We start from the raw sequence: 26,269 nt of genomic DNA on the forward strand, positions 1-26,269 counted from the left end.
GGTGCATGGAATAATTTTATCATGACTGAGATATTTTCTACAACAGTACCCTCTCTGAAATACTTATTCCTAGGCTAATAATAACTCTTTGATTAGACTATCAAGACTTTAATTAGGCTAACAATAAACTCCTGGCTTTGCCTTTGCATATGAAGTGTTTCTTCAGACCACAAGCTGCACAAGGTGCAATGCAGGAATTCATACAGAAGGAGAGTGCACCAAAAGGAACAATTTAAAAAGGGGAAATCCTGAGCCAGATTCTATTTCAAAGCCTCTTCACAAATCTCCAGTTAAACAGTCAAATAAAAGACATCATTTCATAAGCAGTTGCATCTCTGATAATAAATCTTTTAATTTCAAGGTTTTTCTGCATATGAATGAGGTATCTAAAAGTAGCTAAAATCACATATAAAGGGTTGTATTTTTATTACTCAAGAACAAGTACACAAACTGCTTATTAGCACCAAAATTAAACTGATTTAACATTTATCTCTAAATGAAAATCTGATAGCAGCTGTGCACTAACAACACTTATGAATAAACTGAAGTTGATTTACTTCTCTAGTCATGTACAGTACCCATTTTGGAGATACACTTCAGTATCTCTTGATTATCTTATCCTGCTAAAACATTCTAAGAAAACCAGTGACTTGCTGATCTCTGAAAAGTGGAAGTTGACTAGAAACACTGTCCTTGAAACAATACACGGGGTTTTGCAGAAATACCTGGCAACATTGTTCAGCCTTTACATAAGCTTTCCTACTGTTTTAGAGAGAAAAATGATTAGCATACATATGAGTATGGGCTGACATCAGCATTTATACTATCAAGTACATAAATGAAATACAAGCATGGTAAGCAACAACTTTATATTTACTTTAGAGCAGTCACATATCAGTAACAAACTCTACCTGATTATTCAAAATAGTATTCAGATTAGTGCCTTTTCTTTCTCTCTTTTTTTTTTTTCTCTTTTTTTTTTTTTTGCAGAGTGGTAGAGCTAATGGGCATCTGTCTTCACAGCCACATCCATTTTCTCTGCGAGGAAGTTTTGTTCAAGCAGCTCAGTTTCTGTTTATCCAGTTACTCAGCTACTTAAGCATTCCTTCAGATCAAATAGCACTGCACAATGAAGGTAACTTCAAAATGATTGCCAGAGGTCAAGATACTTTAAGACGTGCAGAGTATGGGCAATAGGACAGTACAATATACAGAGAGCAAAGCTTCCATTAGCATACACAGGCACTACATGGTTTTTCCATATAAATTTCAATAATGAAACTATAAACCAAAGTAAGGTAGTCCTGTGTAAGGAGACCAACTTAGGAAAGGCAATATGTTTGGAAAATTTAGAATAGTGATACTGAATACTCTGTTTGCTGATCTATGCCTTTTTACATGCCTGCACATCTGTGGTAGACTTGTTTTGTGCTCTCTTAGAGCATTACCCACCCAGAGCAGGACCTAGTTACCTACAGAACTCTGCCACTTCAGACCACAGAATTAGGACCCACTTACAAGCATAAACTTGTAAAGTTTCACTGAATTTCAGGAGACACTGGAGGTGTCTACAGTGAGAATCCCACAGTTAGAGATTCCTGATCAGAGACAGTGGAGCTCCTCTAGCTTACCTATTCCCTAAGTAACCTGGAAGTGTTCTGCAATTCAGCTATCAGTGAAGGAAGCAGTGCTCTATCCTCTTCCCCCACAGATATTAAATGCAAATTTAGGACAGGCTGAAGTATTTTGACAAAAGTGCAATGCCAATCTTAGATGTTGTGTATTACAGAAGAATTTGTAAATCTGTGCTCAAGACAATTGCATTATTTATATAAAGATCTAGATTACTCTATGCTGTATCTTGTATTCATGGAATAGAAGGCTGTGAAAAATCCATACAAATGGAATTTTATTAACCCTTTTTATTTCAACTGTCATTATAAGTGAGGTCTATTGACTAACACAGCCAAAATCCTCTTCACTATCTGCAAATATTCTTCACCTAATAAACCACATAAAATGAAGTAGTAAAGAATCAAAGATCATTAGAATTTGCAGTTTACAAAGTAAATGCTAATCTTCATTTGAATGTCTGGAAACCACTGCACATTCTCCAAAAGTAACAGCCATTATGTAGGAGAGGCAAACTGTATTTTTAGTAACATGACAATTTATGCACAATGCTCTTCTGCAACCAAAGCTCTGGAAACAAGAATAAGAGAAAAAGGGAAAGCTATAGAAGAAAACTGTTAATACAGGGGGACAAAAGATCAGGAAGTACAGCACTGAAGAATTAATAAGCACAGGGAAGTATAGGCAAAAAATACAGCTGCTGAAATGTGGTTGAAAAAAATTTGTCAGGGACAGCGAGCTGTTATAATAATGGAATACATCACCCTTTGAGATCTACAAGAAAATGTCAAAATTGCATTTTTCCCTTGTTCTATCGAGTCACAGTAAAAAGATGACATGATTAAACAAGGCAAGGAAAGAACATTGAAAATATCACAGAGGTATCTCACATGTTTTGCTATCATATACTTTCAATAATTCATGGCCAAGTTAATTTAAGTATTTTAGAGATGTTATAATCAGCCAACTACTCAGTAGCATGTCACTACACCCCTGCAGTAGCTTTAATTTACCAGTAGATAAGTAATGAACTAACAGTTTAAGTTACAGTATCAATGTTATGACATTTCAGTAGAATTGGGACCTGGTTTTCAGTCTGGTCTATGATGCATCTCACGGGGAAACACGTGGCAATTGTACTCGGTGTAGTTACGTCCCCATTGCAACTGACCAAATGACCCAGTTTTGACAACATTTTCAATCCTTCACTCCACATGGATCTTCTTTAGGGTTTGTATATTCTACAGTGGCTGCTGGCAACAAAATATGGTACATTAGTCTGGCTTCTGGGTTTTTGTTGGGATGGTTTTTTAAAGACTACCAAACCAGCACAATACTGAATCATTTACCATGTTAAAATTCTGACATTCTCTATCAGAGATCCAAAGTTCTATTTAACTCCTCGAGCCATCCTCCCATGTCTCACAAGGAGATGAGTAAAGCATCTAGTTTCATGAGTAAGCACATAGCTAAAGCCAAGAAAATTAAGTAATTGCTCATCTCTGCAGTGTGTTGATAACATAACTGAAGTATGTACTGCACCTCTGAAAAGGGAGGCTGGGCAGGATCAGCTGCCAGGGTCAGGCTACAGGTAAAGCCACTGTCACCAAAAGCCACAGCTACTGAGCTAGAGAGCAAAATTTAGAAGTGAAATCCTGAAGTAGTGGTACTTGAAATGTAAACATACAAACCAAATGCTTCAAAGCTTATATTAGCTGCTGTATTTGCAATCTCATTTCCTGTGTAGTCTCCCAAATAGGGGACTTTGCAAAGCAGAGCCTGCACTCCCAGCAAAAGCATATCTTCACTACTGCCTTAGCATTTATCTTCACCTTAATGCAGAGTAGCTAACAGGAGAGTTTGATGGATCATTTCATCTGCAGCTGAGCAGGTAAACCTGTTCTGGAGAATGGAAACTTTTTTTGCATTGTGTAATTAGAAGCAATAAGAAAGACATTGACCATGTCCTCATCAACTGGAGCAACATTCTATTACACATTTAAGTTAAAGCACATAGACATGCTTCCCTTACAAAGTGGATATAGTGTAAATGCAGGGAAGAAAGCTGGATGCAGTATCCTGGCTAGCTTTTCTAACAAAGTAAACAGGATATGAATATAATAAGTTTTGCAAAGTAATGTTATTTAAATCTGCAAAAGCCTTCCTTGCTGAAAAGTCATATACTACTAATAGAATAGAGAAGTGAATCATTGGCAAGAAAAGTTCTGTATAACTGCTCTTGAATTAATTACATCAGATCTAAAGTTATTCCAAAGTGTAACTCATGCTTATAGAGTTAATAATGTTAATAATTTCTGTTACACAGATTCAGCTGAAATTTCTAAGGATATCAGAAATACAGATTTAGATATCAGGTAAGATGTGAAAAAGTTGAGCATTTGCAAAGTCTGATCTGAGATCAAGGGCCACAGTACCACTACTGCCTCCTGCTTTCCAAACATCTACTATTAGATTCCTTCAGCCATTACAGCAACATACCAAGTCACATATATTGTCCTTAAAAAACTGTTCATCTCAGCACAGCTGTAGACCTAGAAAGGGTGATTATTTTAAGCAAATGCCAGTATTTGAGAAAATCCCAAGTATTTACATGATTTTCATTCTTATTTTACCATGGAAGGAATTACTGGAAAGATAAAAAGCCACTAAAGCAGTTCACTTCTAGAAATTGATAGATTTGCCTCTGCCAACTTAATATTTTGAAAGAATAAACAAAAGAGAAGTTGGTGATTTTCACTGAACCCATCCTGTTCCAGTCACTGAAGCAATTGTCAAGGCAGAGCAGGGCTGGTCGCTCCCCACAGGCCAGGGAGCAATTGCACACCAGCACAGCCAACAGGGCAGGGCTCTTACCAACCAAAGCCAGCAGCCAGGCAGGAGAGCAGGGCAGGCTCAGCCAGCAGCCCAGACCTTCAGGCACATCCGGGATGGTGACACAGCCCCAGGTCAAACCCAGCAATTGCTCTGCACGTGAGGGCCAGGCCAGCACCAGGACATCAGCCCCAGGGAAGGGTCCTGCTGTGTAGGACCCCCAGCAGGACACAGGCATGACCAGGAGCTCTCCCACCAGCCCAAGCAGAATAATTAAATACAGCCTGCACCCGTGGGTGTGGGTCAAGGCCTCAGGGGAAGCTGCTCAGGGCCATCAAGGCTGCAGAGCATTAACAACAAGAGTGAAAGCAGCAATCCTAGAACCTGCATTTTCCTCTTTTCTGATTTACTTATTTCTCTTTAAAGACTGCCTGCTTTCTAAAATAAGGCAAAGACAAGAATCTTATTTTGCCTTTGATATAGCAACTATGGCATACTCTGGTGTGTCAGCTTGTTCTGACTCATCTCCATTTAAGTTTGTCCTGGATACAGTTTGCTTGCTCCACTTTGTACTGTATTTGCCTATAATTTACTCTCTCCTCATCTACCAAAACCTATTAACCTTTCCTGCTCTTCCAGTTTCCCCTCCACATATTTTTGTCCATTGCTGTTGCTGCCTACATCTACAATCGATCACTTTCTGCCCTATGTCATGATCTGTCGTGATCTATCGTGATCTATCGTTCTCTTACTCCATTTTCTCCTATATATGCTAAATAGGAATATGAACTTCTTCATGAAATACAATTTGGGTTTGCCTCTTAAAAATAGTCTTCTTCAGGGGCACTTTTAATAATACCCCAGGAGCCACCTGCTGATTCTTAGTTCTGAATACCAATTCAGATGCTAAATGATGCAGTAGGTGGATTTTTTCCCCAGTATTTAAAATAACCAATTGTTTAACATAAGTTAGTTTCTCCCACTTCTAAGTCTGAGATACATTATAGTATATTTCAAGAAATTAAAGATGCTGCTGAATAATTACGAAGTGAATTCACATTTCACTTTCTCTTAAATTTACTGTTCAAGTGGTTTTGAAAGCCCCACTGTTATCTCAGCATTCAACAGACATAATTGGTGACTATCTCATCGAATAGCATGGGTTTGAATGGGCTGAAATGATACCTTGAGGCAGACTCCAGTGCTTTGCTATGAACAGCAAGTGTTTTTCTAAGAATGGGAATCTTTATTCAAATATGAACAATCACAGGTAGTAGCCTTTGTATCTCTTCTGAATAAACAAATTTCAATCACTAAATGCAGAAAGCATTCACATTAGAACAAATTTTAATGTGCAGTGGTAATTTATCAAAGTCAATTGAAAAGGCTTTTCTACCTGAGCTGTTTTACATCTCAGAGATTAGAAGTCAAGACCTCTATTTCCATTGTGCTTCCATCTCTTCCTTTTGAAAATGTAAATGAAGGAACATATAGTGCAACATAACACCCACAGCATACAGTGGTCTCAACTCAATGGCTTGAAAGTGAAGATAAAGACACTCATGATCCCACCCACATATCCATCTCCTGGATTGTTACACAGTATTTCCCAAGAAAGCATTTTTGAGACACCAAATGTAAGTGCTTGCCCTGTTTAGCCCCCTGTCCACAAGAGCAATGTCTGCCTTGGCTGGGAGACACGGAGCCTCTCACAGGAAGGGCTGCAGAGCTTCTGCACAGACCCTCTCATTTCTGCAGCCAAAGCAGGACACCACCTCTCCAATGCCAGCATCTCCAGGATGAGGGTTCTCTGCATGTGAACAGGCCAACCATGCAAATCTGATTCAAGGGTATCTTTCTCATGGAAATTGCCTGGTATTTTTCTAGCAGATAAAAGTTTTTTGATGTAGGTGTTAGTGGGAGATGAGAAATTTCATCAAACAGTCATGGTACTTTCTCAGTCTTTAAAAAGAGGCGTAAGTCCTTCTATCAGCATTTTGATTACAATTTATACAAAACCATACCACTTCTTTTTACTTTAATACATCTCAACTTTTAAAGATTTTTCTTTAAAGAGCATTTACAATATTTGTACAGGTTAGTGTCATTAGAAGGGAGTGGAAATGGAGGACATTACCTACATTCAGTCTCTAGAATTTTCCCTAATGTCTTGTATTGTGGGAAGCACATGAAACCTCCTCTCCTACTCATCCCTCATCTGTAAAGGGTATTTAAAATAAAAAAATAGATAAATAAAAAAGCCCTTGTATAAGAAGGTCTAAGCTCTTCATGCAGTGTGTGCACATCAACTAGGCCAGGTGGGTTGTGCCTTTCTTGGGGCTGGGGGCTCTACCATTATTAAAAAGTGATGTGATCTGGATTCTTTTTAAGCTGTTGTTCTTGGCACCAAATGGGATCAGTGGGCTAATTTATCACCAGTCTTTCCAGGCAAATGTTTATTCAAATACTTCAATTCTCATTGTAGATTCAACTTTGTACTAAAGAAAACTCTGACAGAAATAAATTTGTTAAACCTTGTGGTATAGACTGGCATCTCCACATCCTGCAACTTCTGCCAGAAACATCATCAAGAGGAAAAGATGCAGGATCTAACAGGACACCTTGAAGATAAAAAACATACAGATACAATGCTAAACCTGCTTCAACATACCTGATGCAGTGCAAGTTACCCATTCTAGAATCATGTGTTGCCTTTTCTCCACCATGCAAGGCTCAGCCTTGAGATGCCAGAAATTCATTACCTACTGAATTGCACAACTTTAAAGTAAATAAGTCAAACAGGAAAAATCAGGGACCTAAATCACATTTCTCCTTCAAAGGCCACAATGACTTTTCTGGAGCATCAAGCAATTCCATCTAATAACGCTGTGTGACGGCTACTGCCTTGAGATTTTGTTTCACAGTAACTCATGGATTTTGCTCCGTTTTCTTAAAAGATCATTTTCACTTGCATGACAAATGTCCCTGATCTGACCAGCCAAAGTCAAGCCCAGGTACATTTCTTAAGTGCAACAACTAGTTGCACTAGCTCCAACTACAACTAGTTTACTCTCACTCTGAGCTACAATCCTGTTAACACCTTTTCTTCTCTGGTTTTACGCTGCCTCTGGAATTAGTCTGAATGTATGGTAAACCCTGCAAGCACAGAGCCACACTTAGCATCTTAAGGGGGTTTTCTGAATTTGCCTTGTTTGCAAATTCATCAGCACAACACACCATCCAACTGACTTCAGAACTGATGACAAAATCAAGAAGAGAACATAACCAAGCTTTTGTCTAGTTGGGAGGCAGGAGAAGAGAATTACCACTCACTGCTTCCTTCCTTCCTTCCTTTCCTTCCTTTCCTTCCTTTCCTTCCTTTCCTTCCTTTCCTTCCTTTCCTTCCTTTCCTTCCTTTCCTTCCTTTCCTTCCTTTCCTTCCTTTCCTTCCTTTCCTTCCTTTCCTTCCTTTCCTTCCTAGCAGCAGTAGCAGCAGCAGCAAGCTGTTAGATCAGCTTAGCCATTCATGTGTTCCCAAAACAACCATGATAAAATGTATGTCAGCATTACCACAGCCTAAATCATCAGCCTGTCCATCACGTGTGGTGGCTCTACACCGACCCAAGAAAACTGACTTGGAAAAAACAAAAAGCACAGTGCACATCCTGTTAGTCACCTCCCTGAATGAGCTCTGCATGGATTACATGAGTGCCCTGGAAAGAGACCATGAGACTGCGTCACATGGAGGGAAGGGAAAAGGTGGGACCATGGCAATGTTGACTTGAGTTGGTTTAAGCTGTTGTGTAACAACACATAAAACTACTTATTTAGTAGCTTAAAGTGATTAGACTTGAATGAATCGGATTCCGTCAGGCTGGATGCATACACAAAAATTGCACAGGCAATCTCAATACAAAGGCAGGCTACCCTCAGGCTCAATGTTTAATGTTACCTAACCTATGGAATTAAGGACAAGGCACAGTATGCTTTCTACATGAGACACAAACCTTTCAGTTCAGCCTTTATTTTAAAGAAAAGCGTGTCATTCACTGCTGTTTTCCTAGCCAGAAGCCCCAAGTTTTAAATGGCTGTCAGATATTTTTGCCAAAGGAAGCAAATTAATGACTGGAAGATTAGATGACTCAGAGGAAACAGGTACAGCAATAAATCAGATATATGAAAACATGAGAAAATGATGAGAAGGTCAGAAGTTCTTCAGCCTTAAGCACTTCTAACAGTGTGAGGCTTCCCCAAGGAAAGCAGCCATGAAAACCTAAAATAGAGGCCATGAGACTCAAATTCTCACTTGCATTGATCATGTAAGCAAAAACAACTCAAAGACTTGCCTTGTCTCCAGCCTGCCAGCTTCATGAACCTTCATGAACCCACATGTGTAACAAGACACTGTGCCAGTGTCATGTCACTAATAAAGCTGCCACTTCCCAGTAGTTGTCACCCCCACTGTATAGACTACTGACCTTCCAATTCAAGATGGCCAAAAGAAACGCCAGAATTCATAATTCAGAAGACTTTTACTCATTATACTCTAATGTAGATAGAAAAGGTATAGTTATTTTGAAATCCGTGCACATGAGTAAAGTGTCTTTATCACAGCTTACTGGTTCTTGCAAAGAAAAAGCCAAACATACTCTCACTTGCTTCTATCACCACACAAACAGATGTTGAAGGAAGACAAAAAGAAGGAACAAAACATATGGAAAAGTTTGGAAGCTGGTCCCTAGAAAGTGACAGATCTGTGGAGACAAGTTTACCTTGGAGCATGCCAGCATCCACTACCGGTGTATCAACAGCTCTCAGGGCTTCCGTTTGGGAAGATGTATGAAAAGGAATTAAGGTGTGCTGACAAAGATGAAGAAAATAACTTCTGATATTACAGCCTATGAGCACTTAAACAGAACATAAAGAGTAAGAAATATATAGAGAGAATATAACTTATTTTTTTAAGCTGACATAGTAGCACCAAGAGGCACTTATACTGTTTTTCATTAGTATTCTCAGCACTCGTGCAGTGCACAGTGCAGTTCATTACTGCAGTCCAGGGAAGGTCAACAAAAACACAATGAAGTCAGTGATTTTCACCCTGAGATCCTAAATCTGTAATCCAGACACTGCTGATTTTAAGGCATAGTTAATTCTGGCTATGCAATTACAAAAGTCCACCTTGTGTAATATTTTGACTCCTGGCATTAAAGCCAAACACAGATTTTTACTTCAGAGTAGGTCAGAGAAGGTACTTTTTCATCTCTCAGAAGCACAAGAGAATGAATGTATGTGTCCAGTACTCAGTAAAGCAGGTACCCAGTAAAATGCCTTTTGTTCAGGAAGATGTGGCCAATTAATCTGATTGCAGGTGTCACAATGTTAGTGACTTCATAAGAAAATCTGTCCTTTAAGGGTGACACCAATTTTCAATGTGCTATCCTATATGCATTTATGTGTAAACTAGAATGAATAGCTACCACTTGCATTAAATATTTGCTGAACTTGTTTCCTTCCTTGTACATAGATTTGAGCTGTAACTTTCTCAAATCTAGGAGTCCCTGTGAGAAGGAAATGTGTGGATTTATGTTGGCCGTTCAATTATTGATTATTAAAAATCATTATTTTCACTTTTAATCTGAGTAATCAATATAATTTTAATTAGTTTTCGATTAGATCTCTTTGCGCTGCTCCAGACTCATAATACGAATTTAGACCAAGAAGAGTTGGTAGCTAACAGCTAAATGTTTTATCAGCCCTCTGCCACTACATCTCAACTTATTTCCATTTCATTTCTAACCTCTCAGCTTACTTTATGGCACTTAATGGCCTGTTAAAAACCAACAGAACTAATTCTGACTGAGGCACTCGACAGGCAAAAGCCTCATGTGAAGATCTGGACTGTGCTACTTTACAATTCAAGTTCTACTCTTCTACTTCATGTTTAAAATTTATTTTTTCTCCATTTTCTTTGCTTTAAAAGGTAAGAAGGAAGAAAAAATCAAATAACTTTCTTATCAAAAACTTATACTGCACTGAACAGGACTTTTGAAGCTTGTGCAATTTGTCATACTTAAGGAGAACAGCTGCATATTTTCTTTCTAGTAATACTTCAAATGCCTCCTGACTTAAAGCAAGACTATATTGTCAAATCAATCTTCACATATCATCTTATATCTTCCAGCTCTTTATGTGGAAAGTATATTTTTATATTTTGGGTGGATTCAAAATTTATTAGTCATATTTAAGCATGACAGCTAAAAACAGAGGAGCATATCATACCCTCTCAGGGAGATGTGGAGTTGAGGGGAAGAAAGGTTCTCAGATTTTCTGCATGAAAGGCTTTTATTTTCCCCTAGTTCTTTATTGCCTTTAGCTCAGGGAAACAAGTTTTTCTCTAGCTCTTTAGAATATTTTACACAGCTTTGTGGGTTTTTTAAATCTTTTGGACAATTACAAACTTTAGCATAACGCACCTGCTAGTCCATTCATGACTGTTAGGAATCATATTTTGCTGTAAATAGTTTCAAAACTAGTGTTTCCCATATGTAAGAATACATTTATTTTATTTGCATTCCTTTTGAGCTGTTTTTCAGCAAAATAAGAGATGATTCCTTTCACAGCCTGCTTCCAGCCTTTGAAGAAAAATCTTGTATCCAGACCATGCAGCAATTGCACCACCTGATGGACCTATCAATGGAATCCCAATTATCCTGCAGATTTTTCACAACAGCAGGTCAGAACTTAGCTCCAATTATCAGCCTGATGAACCATGCCTTCAGCAAAATTTTGAGTTAAACTCAACTTGAGAACAGAAGTGCATGTACAGAACAACACGGAGTAGATGCTGCTTATATTCTTGATTATCTGCTTGTTATTACAGTTGGTAATTGATTGACATGAAGGTGAAGCACAGCACACACAATCTGCCACGTATTTTTAATTTGGAAAATGTTCAGAACTCTCTGTGACTACTGTTGGAAAATTCATTTTCTTTGTTTCAGGATCTTTTGTCAGCACAGGTGAACTACAGTTACATTCAGGAACTCAATTCAATTTTATTTAAAATGTTCTTTCCATCAAATTCATGTACTAAGATTTGACCTTGTTATTGTTTCCATTTTTCTCCATGGAACAGGGCAGACCATTACAAATGTGTCAGAATTCTGGACTGAACTGCTGCTGGCCTCTGAGGATCATTCTAACTTCATAAAAATTACTTTAAACTCCAACTTCAGGACATTGGTTTAGAATGTGGTCAGAGCTGAACTTTGGGATTTGATCCTTTAAGAAGGGTAGCAGTGACTCACTCATTAACTGATAGTCTACATCTCCATTTTTAGCTATGCTTGCTTTTGCTTCCTCTTGCACATTTGGACTTCTGGAACTGACTGGAACCTGACACTCATCTGCTTCCTGACCAATGCAAACTCAAAACTCTCTGGCACTTTTTAAGACTGCTATCACTAAAACTCTTGGCTAGAGAAGTCATATTAGAAAAAAGAAAGGAAAAAAAAAAGGATCCGCTGCATTTTTAAAGGCCTCTCTAAAAAAACAGAAAGCAAAAAATGTTTGGCTAATGAGAATCAAAAGCCACTCTATAGAAGGAAAGGAGGCAAGACAAAGTAGGTGAGTGTCAAACAAATTTCTCTAATAAAATGTTCAATAGGATTCATAATTAATGAGACATTCTAAGCCTGTTAAATGTCACCTCTTGCCCAGAAGATGGAGCATTTTGCTAAAATATTACAAACCAAAAAGCATAAGTGAACTACCCAAAGTATAACACTGTCCCAAGAGACCTTTGGCAGTTTCACTTCTGCTGAAGTGAACACAGCCTGTGGGGCAAACAGCACCTCAGAGCTCTGTGAGAAAAGCAGAGAGCCTGGAAGGGCTCAGTCTGCTCCCACACCTCATCCCTCCACCATTTCTGCCATGTGGAGTGGGCAGAGAGCTGGCCACACTTCCTTCTTTACTGATTCTTCCCACAGCTGCCCCAGCAAATGCTGCCCAGTTACAGGGATGGGATCCCTTTGGAGGGACAGACTCAAAGTCCTCCGACCACCTCTGCAGAGCTTCTGGGGGCAGATTCAGAACACCAAGGTCTCAGCGGGCATCAAAATTCATTTGGAGCAGAGCTTCTGGTTTTATTTCCTTTGAAAGGCATCTGTTATATACATGCAATCAGTGCTTTAAGGACTGACCCTGTACATGAACAAAATTGAAATAATCAGGGCATTCCCTTCAAAACTGTGCTACTGTTCTGAACTTAACTGCTAACAGAGACAGAAGTCAAAGTCTGACCCCAAGTCAGGACACCGAGGAGACACGAGTGCTTTTACCTCCCTCCAGAGGTACCTCTACTGATACATGCTTATAAAACTTGTTTGAGTTTTAAAAAATCTTTCAAATACTCATTTAAATAATGTTGTTTGATGGCCACTGAGGAAAAATGCAGGAGATTTTACACTCTAAATAGAATTTCCATGTAAGATTGTAGTCTGAGCAATGGTGGAGCAACTAAAGAAACTGGAAACACAATAAATCATTCTGATTAATAGACATCATTCATGTTATAGACCTTTCTGAAAAAAATTAAAATAAACCCCAAGCTCCACTGTATTTCTGCGAGTTTTTGACTAAACTCAGCAAGACAAAAAATTGTCATTTGAAAAAGGTCATCCATCATTCCTCTGTGCTGGTACTCTTCACCTGAGGATAAAACAACAAAAAAATCTGAATGCAAAAGATTACATTTTTAAGTGTTCAAACAGCCTTCCAGTCCAGCTTTTTTTTTTACCAATGCTACTCATAGCAGACTGCATTTGAGGATTTGAAATAATTTTCCTTCCAAAAAAGCTTCACAAGCTACTTTTGAGCTAATAAAACACTATGCATATTTGTGAATGGAAGATAAATATGTCCTTAGATTTACACAGTCTCTAAACCACCATTCTAATTTTCATTAATATATTTGGGTATATACGTAAAGATGTATAAAATTAATGTTACTATTGAAAGTGAATGGTATCATTTTATTAAAAGGCCAGTATTTCAGAGAGGTTAGTGCTAGTGCTCTTAATCTCAGCTCCTCATACAGTTATGCAAAGGCACAGCTGCTGAAGACATAACAAAACCAGGACAGAATCTTTTCTTGTACATAGATGAAAACAACAATCTCCTTTTTGAATACACATTTGGAACATCCTCACTTATTCCAAAGATTTAGACTGCACAGAGAGGACCATGTGAAAAATTGTCACAGTAACAAATGCACTCAAAATACTGTTTCCAAATCAATCATTGGACTAATCATTAACATCTCACAAGCTTTAATGCACAACAACGCCATTAATAAAATGTCAGCTTTCACAGTTTTAGACTACTCTGTTATGTAAATAACAAATCTACTAAAATGAAGCATCTCAGGAGCTTCTTAGTGCAACATCAAATGTTTCAATATAAGCAATAAATAATAAAATGCTCACAGGGTTTAACAGAGCAACAAATTTTTTAGCATAAGTCCTAGATATCCTTCAGCTATTATACCCTAATTTATTAAATGCTTATTACATGGCAAAATAGAAAAGCTTGAGGTTACGCTGGGAGGAACAGCTAACCAGCACACCCTGGCATTGCTCATGAAAGAAACAGCTGTGTATGGAAATCCATGGAAATAAACAAATCCACAAGGAGGAAACAAATGGGCTTATATTTGTAAACATTGACAAAGCAACATTCAGATTTTAAGATCCAGGTTTCCTGAAAAATATTGTTTCTCTTTTCAATTTTTAAAGTATATTTCACAGTATTTTCTGCTGGATAAACACATCTTCATGTCAGGAAGGTAGCAGGACATTGTAGAGATGGGTTGTCTGACCCTGGAATTTCACACAGAGGAATTTTCCATGTCTAGAACCAGCTTGGGACAGCTGGAGCTTTGCACAGCCACTGCTATTCAGCTGCTCCTGAGAGAGGCCCTCTGGGTCTGAGATCCCAAAGTCTGCACTCTCTCGAGCAGACAGCAAGGAGATACAGCCTGTGAAAACTTCCAGGGCTTTCTCTTTGCCAAAGCCAGCTCTAGTGAACTGCACAGGACGAACACTAAACCTGTATTCACTAGAGGAGTTTGTTCATGGAATAGGATTTGCCAATATGCTGTGCTGGAATAAAGAAATACCCAATTTAAACTATAAATCGACATAAAACCATTGCATGTATTTATTTTCAAGGAGCAATAAATTATTTTAGAAAGGAAATAGAAAGCTTGGAAAAAATGTATTCTGACTTGTCACAGACAAGAAGACAAACACGTTGTTCATATAAACCTCAGCCTTTTAGCAAGGCTCATTTCTAGCAGGAGAGTTACTGAGGAGAGAAACCATTCCTGCCACTGCGATTTGTCATTAGAAGTGTATTTCCCTAATGTCACCTGAAGTGCGTAAGTATCTCAGAAAACTTCGAAATCTGTGTCCTTTCTCCCAGATCACCCAGCTTGGGCACAAGCCATGGAATTGTGCTGAGCTTGGCCCCAATTCCAGTCCATGGTCCCGCTCCCTCACAGAGCAGGGTGAGGGCTGTCCTCCAGTGCCACCAACACCCGGGAATAAAGCTCCTCACAATGAAGTCCTAAACAGCAGGGCATGGCTTTATCACAGCGCCGCATGCACGGTGTGTAACTCCGCCTAATGCGGGCGCAGGGCTCAAGCAGGTACACGCATTTATCAGTGAGAAATACACTGACTGTGTGATTACACACGCGCTTAGAGAATCCTGCACCGTGTTCCACGGGGCCCTGGGTCTGAAGGAACCGGATTGAGCCGGCGGGGCTCGCTCCGAGCCCGGAGCGCTGCGCGGCCGCCACACGAGGGACCGCTAATGGTCAGCGCTGCCCCCGGCAGCCGCTCCCCGCCTGCCTCCCTCAGGAGAGAGCGCTTCCTCGTGTCAGGCGAAACTTTAGTTTATGGCCACTGTCGCTGGGCACTGCTGAAGAGTTCTTACAGGTAAGAACTGGTGACTACGGCTAAGGTAAAAGTCGAATTGGTAACAAGCCGCTCGTGAGACTTCCTGGGGGAATCGAGGGAGTCGCGACATGTCGGGGGTGCGGCGATGAGGGGCAGCACCGCGCGGGGATCCCGCACCAGCCTCCCCTCAGGGCCGGCCCCGGGCGGGTCGGGCCCCTCAGCGCTCCTGGGGAGAGCCGGCGGGTCCCGTCCCGCCGCCAGGGGGAATGTAGCGCCTTCCCTCCTCCTGCACCGCCAAGGTGCCCGGGAGGGTGACAGGGCCGAGCTGAGGGAGCGGCTGAGGGCAGCTCCCGGCCCGGCCCGGGCGGGTCCTCGGGCGGCCGCGGGCGAGCCCCGGCGCAGCGCTGGCAGCCGGCTCCGGGCTCGGCCCGTCCGCTCCTGCGGTTCCTCCGCCCAGCCCAGCCTCCTGTGTGCCCCCGGGCAGAGGGGAGCAGGACCGGTGCCACAGTGGCCACCTCATTCTCCAGAGTCTTGGAGTCATCCAGGGTGAAGGAGACAACTTTAACATCATCCAGTCCAACCATCAACCCAGTCCAACCATACCTACCATAACCATACCTAAACCGTTAAACCGCATCAGGCAGCACCACAGTCAGATGTCTCTCAAACACCTCCAGGGATGGTGACTCCAAACCCTCGGAGCCTCTCCAAACTCGTTGGCTTTGCCAGGGCCGAGCAGGGGTTCGGTGTGTGGGTCACGCCCTGGGCAGGGGCTCTGAGGGCGGTGAGGTGGGAGCACGGGCAGCAGCAGCGTTTGTGCCTTATGGTGAGCTGTGACCTTACCATCAGAAAAGGGTGCTGGCATTACACCTGTAAGCTCTTGTGAATGCCCAGAAGTTTTGCTGTAACTTGTGAGAAATTCACAGGGTGGATATGGTCACATTGGCATGAGGACACTTTTCTGTATGGAAATAGAATAGAAGACTAGGATGTAGGGGTTATGTGAGATTTTCACTAAAAAATTAAACATGTGTAACTGAAACAGGTGTCTTTAAACCCACATTATCTTTAAACCTGCATTCTGACTTTGAACGAGACTAACACTTTTGACACATTTTCGACAGCTTGATGTTTTCCTGCTCTAAAATTATTTAATATAGGATTTATTTCAAAACCATATAAAATAAAGGGTTCAGATATGAGTTACTTCATGTATTTGGTTTTAAAATCCAGTTCCTTCATATAGAACACAGGAGAATATTTGCAGAAGCATTTGAGACAAAAAAAATCTATGGATCAAAAGAATCAAAAGGAAGTAAAGGAGATGAATAAAAACACCTCAAAAGAGAAGGAGATGTTACGTGTTTTGCAAACTAGACATCATCTTCTTCAGCCAAGCCTCGTATGTGCAATCTGCAAAAGTAAGGATTGTGTTAAAAGAGGTGTTCTCTGAATCAAATGTTTAGCCTTCAGTGCTAAACGAAAAACATAACCAGTGTTCTGAACATCAGTCAGAACAGTGGCTGACAAGAATGTTCTTTTGGTGTAAATGTTGCTCAGACTATTACTCACAGTGTCAAAATCCTGTGCCTGAGAAAAATAGTCTTTTATAAAACTGATTTCTGGAGATGTTCTGGCTTACACAAAACTCAATTTCTTAATTAGGGTAAATGTTTAAAAAGTAATGTGCTTAGCTGTGTACCAAGTAGCTTAGTAGGGGAATTGTTGCTTCAGTATCAACACAAAGTTGGTATTGACTGGAAGGCATTACCTCACTATAAACCCTAAAGAATACTTTCCTCTATGAAATGTTTCTTTTGTAAATGTAGGAAGAGAGATATTTCATTTGCTGGTAGTAAGAAAGAGTGTTTCTCAATTGAAGATGATTCTGACAGGCCTCTGAGGACATCATCTCATGTGATGAGACTTAAAAATCCCTATTCCTGGGAAGGGCTTTTCTATGATATGTAAAAAAGCTCTTAAGTACAACAGAGATGAGAGGCACTGGCCCAGAACAGGGTAGGAAAAATCCTCAGGCGTATCTCAGTGTTACTTCTGTAGAAAAAAAACCCCCATTGGCTTCTTTTACTTGTTTGTTTCAAGGTAGAGAGCACATTTCTGTCACTGGAAAAGGAAAAAAGAAAGGGGGTTAGAAGTGAGAAAATTAATAGCAGCAATTAATTAATTAATAGTATTGTTTCTGTCCTCCTCTTCCCTCTGCAGGCTTGTATCTGAGGTTTTGGGGTTTGTTTCTCTTAGCAGAAAATACTATGTCCCAAATCTATTTCAAAAGCAAACTGCTGCAGCAATTTCAAGTGGAACATCAGTGACTGGAGTGATACAACTCCTCCCTCCACTGCCCTGCACTGTAATTATTTATGTTGAAAGAGATTTGAAAGGTTGATGATGGCTTTTTTCTTTATCTTTTTCCCTCAGGGGCCATCGAAGGGAAGCAGGTAGTCCCCATATACAGAGGAAATATTCAGTGTAAATGTATTCACGTTACAGATGGAAGCAAGAAAAAGAGTATTTGTACAATGGCAAAAAATAAAGAAAGTGTTTTGGCAAAGGTAATGTGCAGTGATTGGAATGTTTGAATTGCTTCATGTTCAATAGAAAGCTTGATTTTATTATTTCCTGATGATGTGCCTTGCATTCCAGTAGTGCTACCATGCTGCTTAGAGCATCTTTATGACTGCTGTCAGTCACAGAAACATCTCAATTCCACTGAAACAACTCAATTCCAGCACTTCCTTCCATGGAACTGAACCCCTGGTCTGGAACATCCCAGTGTGTGCTGCCCCGGGACTGCAGGGGCCGTCCCGGGTGATGCAGAGGGACTCTGGGGAGAAGGGTGGGGGAAGGCACTGAGGAGCTGTGCACACAGAGCTTCGGCAGCGTTTGGTGGGCGGGGAAGGTTGAGGAGCCAGGAAAATCAGCAGGATTGGGGAGAAATACCTGTGCACACACATGAAAGTGCAGGTGCTGCTGGATTCAGTGACCAGATGCCAGAAGTGTTTGGGAGAAGGGAAATTTGTGTTTTGTCACAGAGGCAGAAAGCAGATACTTCGTGTAGAGAATAATGATCAGGAATTGATATGATTTGTAATGGAAACTTTTTTTCCCTAGGAAATACATTATTTGTCATAAAACTTTTATTTCCCTGACATTAGGATGCACTCTAATCCTGCTTACGCAGACAGTTTTTCCTTGTGGCTGGTATCACAGATATATGTCTGATGTGTAAAATCAACAAATAATTTTAACAGGAATAATTTAAAATATTTATAAGATATTTAAAATTTTATTATTCATCTTTCTATAATCATTAGAATTTTTTTATTTCTCAGATTAACAAGCTTCACTTGCTCATGAATACTCTGCTTGAAATTTGCCTCTCAGCAATTTTTGATCATCAGTCCTGTAGAAGGCAAACCCCTTAATTTGGTATGTAGGGTACTTACAAACTTATAAAAATGTTTAAAGCTGTATTTTGCACTGCTAATGGTAATAGAACCATACTAATTTTACCCCTTTAAATTTGAGAAGGTAGGCATATTGTGACAACTCCTTTATGCAAAGTGACTTAAGTCCAATGGAGAATGCCAAGGTAGAAAATTCTGTGGTTTGTACCTGCCAGAAATGCCATATAAACAGTAGAAAGAAAAGTACTACCCTTCCTGAAACTTGGGAAAATTTTAAATTTAGCAATTGTTTCATACAGGCATTTCAGCGAGTTGACATTTTTAGATTTAAAACACAGCTTTTCTTTATTCTAGATTAAACTTATGACTGGTGAGCAGATGCATATTTTAAATAATTACTTCTTTAATCAAGAAGCAGAACGTTTAAAGAGAAGAGCTGAACAAGTAGAATGCACCAAAACCCATGAAGAAATAGCTAAAACATCACTAGTAAGTTTCTTTGCATAACTCTGTGAATTTTTTGTGTGTGAATCATTCATGACTATTATGGTACCATAAAGAAAGACCCCCAGAGTATGCAAACTGTTTATTTTTTGTGACAAAGATAAATTAATAATAGTTCCATTTTCTATTGCAATTTTTTCACTGTCTACTTTTCATACAACAGTAACACACAACTTCCTTATTCCAGGTGGGCAGTGTTAATCCTTGCTGTGTTTGTTCTCTGCTGCATCAGAAAGTCTCCAAACTGGAGAAAGGTGGATGCTGTCCTGCCACCCCAGGAGGAAACCTCACCACCAGGACCTGCTCCTCAGGTGAGATCCAGACACCCCCAAGGGCATTCATGCCTGCTTGGAAACTAATGAGTGACTGGATGGTTACACTGAAACCTCGGCTGTTACCGTTCCCTTTGCTTTTGTTTTTGTTGCATTTAGCACAGAAAAAAAAATCTATGTAGAGCTCCTACTGGTTGATCTTTGAGGATTTTTTTCAAGACTGCAACATAATTCTTTTCAGTGTGATTAAAGAAATTCAAAGGAGTCGATGCTGGTGACTCCTGCTTTGATGCTCTCCTGTTGGAAACACACTGGGATTTTTCTGCTGAAGGGCCAGAGCTCTTTATTACAAAGTTAAAGCTCCTGACAGTGTAGCTGCCTCTCTGAGTTACCTTGCATCATCCATTTACCTATTCCCAGCCCATTGCGTAGGAGCCATGAACTGCAAGTTGCAGACTAATTTCTTAGGCAGTGAAATAGAAAATATGAAACAACAAATAAAAATGTCAGTAACATAGCTGCTAATCCAAGAGCATTTCTCGTGAGAGGTATTGCTGCATTAGTACTAAAACCTAAGACTGCAAACCATCCTCTTTTGTGGGGACATTTGGTTGTTATGGAAAACAAGAATTTCTGATGTCCTTTGATTGTATTTTGTTTTGCTGAATTCTTTTAGCTAATCTTACAGGAGGTGTAGTTCTATGAATTGTCAGCCTCCTGTTTCATGCTGACCATATATTTAATGAAAAAAAAGTCTTACAAAAATACAGTTGTTCAGAAGAAGTGTTTGGAGTCTAAAACTGTTTGTTCTTTCACATCTAAAAATATAAAAAAATTGCATGTGACAGATATGCAGTCTTGTTCTTTTGTTTAAGGTTTTCACAAGTTTTACAAAAGTAGTTTCATATCTTAGCCTTTTCCCAAAAACTTTAACCAAAATATGAAACAAAGATGAGGTTCAGTAAGATACTTAAAAGCCTTAACTTTTAAAGTTTAATTAAGGGGTTTTAAATTAATCTTGAGGTGTGAAGGTTTTAAGATATGTGATATATCCTCAGGCAATTAGATGATGTTCTAAATAGTTTGGTGGGAATCAAGTATTGCTTTCACTTGTGTGAACTTTTGCATATATAATTTTGCATTTTTACAATAATTTTTGGTTGTTATAAGAAATCTAAGGAAACAGATAGTGTTCCACTCTGCCAGTTGGTATGTAGCCTTGGATATACTTCATCAGAGGCACCTTCCACTGGAATTCTGTATTATCAGAGAGAAATGAAAGAAAAACGATCAATACAGCAAAGAAAACCAAAATTCTAGTGAATGTAAAAGAAAAATTTTAAAATTTAGTTCCTACCAACGCCCTAAACTTAACACCTGAGGTGTAATATGTAATAATTTAGGTATCCTTAAGGAGAAGATAATTCTGTGGAATCAGTATTGTGTATGTTGCTATGCTGGGTTTACCTGCCAAGGGTTTTGTAGCAGGGGCTGCAGGGGCAGCTCCTGAGAGGAGAGCAGGGCCTGGATCAATCGCATCACCTTCAACAGCTCAAACCCATTCCGAAATGAACCTTCCACGGCCAAAGCTGAGGCACTTTATAAACTGTGCACACTGCAGCATGTTCAGGACTTGATGGAAAGTTCAGCTTTCTGAAGTCCTTTGCCAAGGGAAAGGAACAAATTCGGGTTTGACCAAGGCTTCTTTTTCGCCACCAGGAGGCTCCATTGGAACGGGATTGAAACAGTGAAACGCCTTTCTGTTAAAGCAAGTGAGGAACGCCAGGAGAAGACACCATCGTCAGAAGTAGAGAGACTGCTAGCCTCAAAACGTGTTCCAGCCGTCTTTCCCCTTCTAGCTTCTTTTTCCTCTACTTTTCCTTCCTTTCCCTCCCTCCCTCCCCCTCCAATTCTGTCAGGCCTAAAAATGTGTAAAACTATTTGACAAAAGGATTTAAAGTTTTACCCTAAGAGCTTTGAGGCTTTTAACTTTCAAGCAGATTTAAGACTTCAATACTGATACTTTAAACGTAAGATTTAGATGCTAAAAAAACAAAAATGTCTAAAGTAATATTAAACCACTCAATATGGCACCTTTTTTACTTCTTGCTGATAATATACTAAGAAAATTGAGTCAGTGAATCAGTGCACACATTATATTCCTACCCCTTCCTTTGTAACAGTATTTGCCTGCTTGGTTTAAATGAAGCTTTGGGAATTTAGCATTTCTGACAGCAGCACAAGCTTTGTTAGAAAGTTTCACTTTCGCAAGTTTTTGAAGAGAAATTGAAAAGGTTTTTTTTACTGCTGCTGGAGCAGTATGACACAGTTTGGGTATCACTGGCATTGCTACTTGCTGACATTTACTACAGCAGTTTAATTTCATTAAGGCACCTGCAGTTTTACTCATCTGTGCAATGTAAACCTGTTTTAAAACTAAGTAACTAAGTACCTGCCCAGCTTTTGGACATTTTTGGCTAAATTTTTGGGGAAGGATTAAAAAGAACACACACACACACTTTCTTTTAGAAATTCAGTTAAGATAGTAGTGATCCCAGATAAATAAATACCCTCTAAATAGGAAATTCTTCAGCCCTTCTTTTGATAGCACAAGGTGATGCTAAGTTGTTGCTACCAGTGTGTCTGGAGGGTTTTCTACCTTGGGCAAACCTGACTGGACAGATGGAAACCAAAGGTCAACAAGACACTAAAAATTATGAAAATCCATGAATGTCAGGTGGTGTGGGGCAGTGCTGTTAGTCTGGAAACTGTACAGACAGCAGCAGTTCAGCTTCCAGATTCAAATGAACATTTACAGATTGAAATGAAGTTAAGTTAGTATGAATATAAAGTAGTGTGGGTAGGCTTATTTTTGTTGGTGCAGTAACAACTGGTTTAGTCTCAGTGCCTAGACTTTCAGGCAATAGCCCGTCTGCCTCCAGGTATGCACATCTTGCCAAGGATCCTTCTCTGTGCAGTGCTTCCTGAAGGGTTCAAGGACCCTGCTCAGAATCTCCAAACTAAAAGAGGCTCATGACAGAATCCAAGGGGGATTGGACTGTCATGGACCCTTACAGAAACTGATACAGATCCAAATGTTCTTTCTTGTACAGATATCACCTGTGTCTGTTCCATTAGAGCCTTAGTAGTAATTCTGCTTCAGTCCAGAAGAAAACAGGCAAATAAAGGCTTTGCCACTTCCAGTGCCTTGCTGTTTATCACAGGTTGTCATCCCCAAAGGACATTTCATTGATTTCATTCAATGGAAAGATCTATTTGGATGTTATAGACCACTTGGTGATAATACAATCTATAACTGCTTTAAAAACTCTTTAGGATAGTCAGAGTACCTTACCAAGTAGTCTGCTACTGCTGGTAAGTACTAGACAGTTACTAGCAGTGAGTTTCATGTCAAAGCATTATTTGCACTGCAGACAGTATTAACTTCATGTTTCTTACTTTTTACAGTCTGTTCTGTTACTCCATTAACTCTGTAAGCTTGATTCTACAGCCTTGAAAATGAAGTCTTCTTTTTAAAACTACTTTACTTCCACATTTCATTTTCTTTCATCTTATTATTTCAGGGGGATTATTGCACATATAAAAGAAGTGAAAAATATAATAAATTTTTCAATTTCATTATTTTATTTCAATGATTTTAGGATTGTTAGCTGTCTTTAGTGTTTGGAAAGGCAGTGGCTCATCTTACTCCTGTCTTTAGGAATTACAGGAAGAATTCTTTTCTTTGGTCTCTTTAGCTAAATGGCACAAACTCCCACAATGCTCAGGATAAGAACAGGTCAAGCAGTCCCTCCATTATTTTGAACACATTAAGACTCACATAAAATTAATTGTTGATGTAGCTGGGGTAAAAAACTAGCCAATGTCTAAGCAGCACAGATTCTATCACCTATGATACTTTTTTAAGATACAGTATAGCAAAGTAATGCCCATCTCTTGTCCTGAACAGAATACATAAATAAAAACAAACTTCTTTTTAAAAGTATCTTGACATAAATATTGCAGATTGTTTTTCCAAGATTGTTTCCTGTACTGTAGATGATTACTTGCTGGGTGAAAAACAAAGGTACATTCGTGGCTACTAGTGAATATTTTAATATTTTGGACTTTTCCCTTTTATTCATTATGATTAGCAGGGAGAAGTTTTACGGGGTTTGGGAAATTATTTCTGTGGAGTTTGGGGAGTGTTTTGAATGGATCTGTGCAAACCCAAGTGTGCTGTTAGCACCTCAGTGCTAATCCAAAGCTTGGACCAGAGCAGATACAGAAGCCACTGACCTGTTTCTCACATTATTGCTCATATGGTCAAGGCACTCAACCTCATCTTAAAATATATGACTGTTTCTGCAAATGATGGAAAATAAACCCTTACAAGTAGTAACTCCTCAGCATCAGTGGATCTTGCATTACTCAAGACTTTCTTTTGACACCATACATTTAAAATTCAATACACTAATATTTTCTCTGCTTACCCTAAAAGGTCTTCAACAAAGGACAAAAAAATCAGCTTGTGGTTCTACTACAGGCAGGAAGAATTTAATTTTACCTGTTCACGCAAATACTCAACTCTTTCTCATCCAACATTGTGTAAATATATCCCAAGCTTAAAGACAAGGTCAGATTGCTAAATGTATTGAGTTTGCTATTACAGTACAAGAATTCGTTTTAACTTTATTTTCATGTACATTATCAGAATATATAGAGTATAGAAAACGATATATTTTAAAGGCATATAAGGTAGAAAAAAACCCCTAAAATAGTTTGCCCTGTTCAAACCCTAGTTCAGACTGATTTGGTATTTGTTCACTTGCAGTGCAGAACGTTCCCATCTGTTCTGTGTGGCACCATGCACGTGCTGGTGTTTGTACACGAGTGCAGGTGTTGTGCATCAGTGTCTGGTGTGTGTGTGCTTTTCACTTTATTAAAGGGACAGAGCTTTTACTGTGGAATTAAACTGTGTTCATGTCTAGCTACATCTTCATTTTAAGTATTTGCTCCGCAAATGACCTGAGCATTATCAAAGCAGGAAACTGAAGCATCTCTGCAAGTCAGTCACATAAAAGCTTAACTCTGAATTTTTCAGGACTGTCCTCTAGATATCAGAGCTTTAATTTGCTTAAAAATTTCCCTTATTTTTTCATGTTTTAATAAATGTAGCAAAATGCCTAGCTAACAGTCTGTCTACTTTCATCCTTAAACCTGTATCTATTTATTTAAGAAAAATTCTGCTTGCTAGTAAAAACCCAGGTTTGGAACCTGAAATGTATTCAGCAAATTATAGAAACACTTTTTTAAAAAGTAGGGTAACAATTCTTGAAATTCAGAGCACTCCCACTAAGAGGAAAACAACCTGACAAAATACTAGCATGATGCTGGACTGGGGAGAATCCCTTTTCTTCAAACTGATGGGGGTTTTTAACTATTATTATTACTTTTACTGTGATGTCCTGCTTGCTCATCCTAGTTTTTTAACAGTTACTGGGACTTCTTTGCTCCCAAAAGACAAGCAGCACATGCCAAAGCATTATAGGATATTGAAGAAATGTAGATGGAACTACATGACCTGTCACTCATGGTGGAGACAGTTCCTAAAAAGCTATGTACCTGAACTTTTACTTCGTGATAAATGAAGGATAAATGTGAAGAAATCAGATAAAATTTCATTATCTGACTACATTAGACATCAACTGGTGCTTAATGTAGTAATTATTAACTTCAGTAGAGCTACACTGCCTTATGATACTGAACTTGTTCTACTTGAAGTGTAATACCTCATTCAAAACCTATTTACTTTTTTACTGCCTGTGTACTGGGCCAGCTGTAGTGAATATACTGAAATAAAAAATAAATGGTTTGAGCTTTTCAAAAGTCAAAGCTGTACTTAAGCATCAAAGCTGTGACTAACCAGAACAGGCTGCTTCATTCATTCTCCACACTGATCTCCAAAATCACCATCAGCCAAAGCCAGCATTACACTGCTGAGCAGTTAAGCCTGGTGTTACAGCAAAGATTTAGCTCACAAAATGACTGAAAATAAAAAAACACCAAGTCTTTTTATCTTGAAACCTATCCTGGAATTCATAAGCATAGTAATTGCACTCTGATTTGTTTAGTAGCAGTGTTTAGTTCCACTAAAATCCACAAAGGAATTTAAAATTATTTTTTTAAAAGCCAATTTCCTAATGGGCAGACTCAGGGAATGCTTTTGTCCAGGACACATTAACCATGAAATCACTACATGATAAAAGCCCAGTGTAATAAACATGTCGAGTTCAGCTGTAAAAGCCTAAATTTGGCATTGCTCGATCACTGTTCTGCTTAGAAATGTGCAGCTGTAGGCACAGCAGTGCTTTTCTGTTTCCCCTGCTCCCTCCCAAAGGGCTGCCCAAGGCTAAGCTGAAGGGATCAGGACGGGCAGGGAGAGCCTCCCTGCCCCAGCTGTGCGGGCCCAGGCTGGACAGGGAATTGGCTGATAACTGCTCCCACCAAGGGCTCTGTATGCTCGAATTAAATGGGAAACACAATCAAGAGAAACATTTGCTGGAGTACAAAAAGGACTTGTTTACTTTTGCAAAGCAAGTGGTTTTAATAAAAACTTGATGACACTTACTGCACTTTA

The 26,269-nt window shown here is 39.4% G+C and overlaps 1 long non-coding RNA gene across 4 annotated transcripts; it reads left to right on the top strand.

The window, feature by feature from the left end:
• Nucleotides 1-15,184: 15,184 nt before the first annotated feature.
• Nucleotides 15,185-24,823, top strand: LOC134559731 (uncharacterized). Of its 4 annotated transcripts, XR_010082572.1 has the most exons (6): nucleotides 15,185-15,467; nucleotides 17,865-17,998; nucleotides 18,779-18,875; nucleotides 19,208-19,342; nucleotides 19,545-19,668; nucleotides 21,349-24,823. It is a non-coding gene; the product is annotated as an uncharacterized LOC134559731 (long non-coding RNA). The 4 variants fall into 4 exon arrangements; XR_010082574.1 differs by lacking the exon at nucleotides 19,208-19,342; XR_010082575.1 differs by lacking the exon at nucleotides 18,779-18,875.
• The last annotated feature ends 1,446 nt before the right edge of the window (nucleotides 24,824-26,269 follow it).

Source organism: Prinia subflava, chromosome 17, assembly GCF_021018805.1.
Source record: "Prinia subflava isolate CZ2003 ecotype Zambia chromosome 17, Cam_Psub_1.2, whole genome shotgun sequence".
In the NCBI taxonomy this organism is placed as follows: Eukaryota; Metazoa; Chordata; class Aves; order Passeriformes; family Cisticolidae; genus Prinia; species Prinia subflava.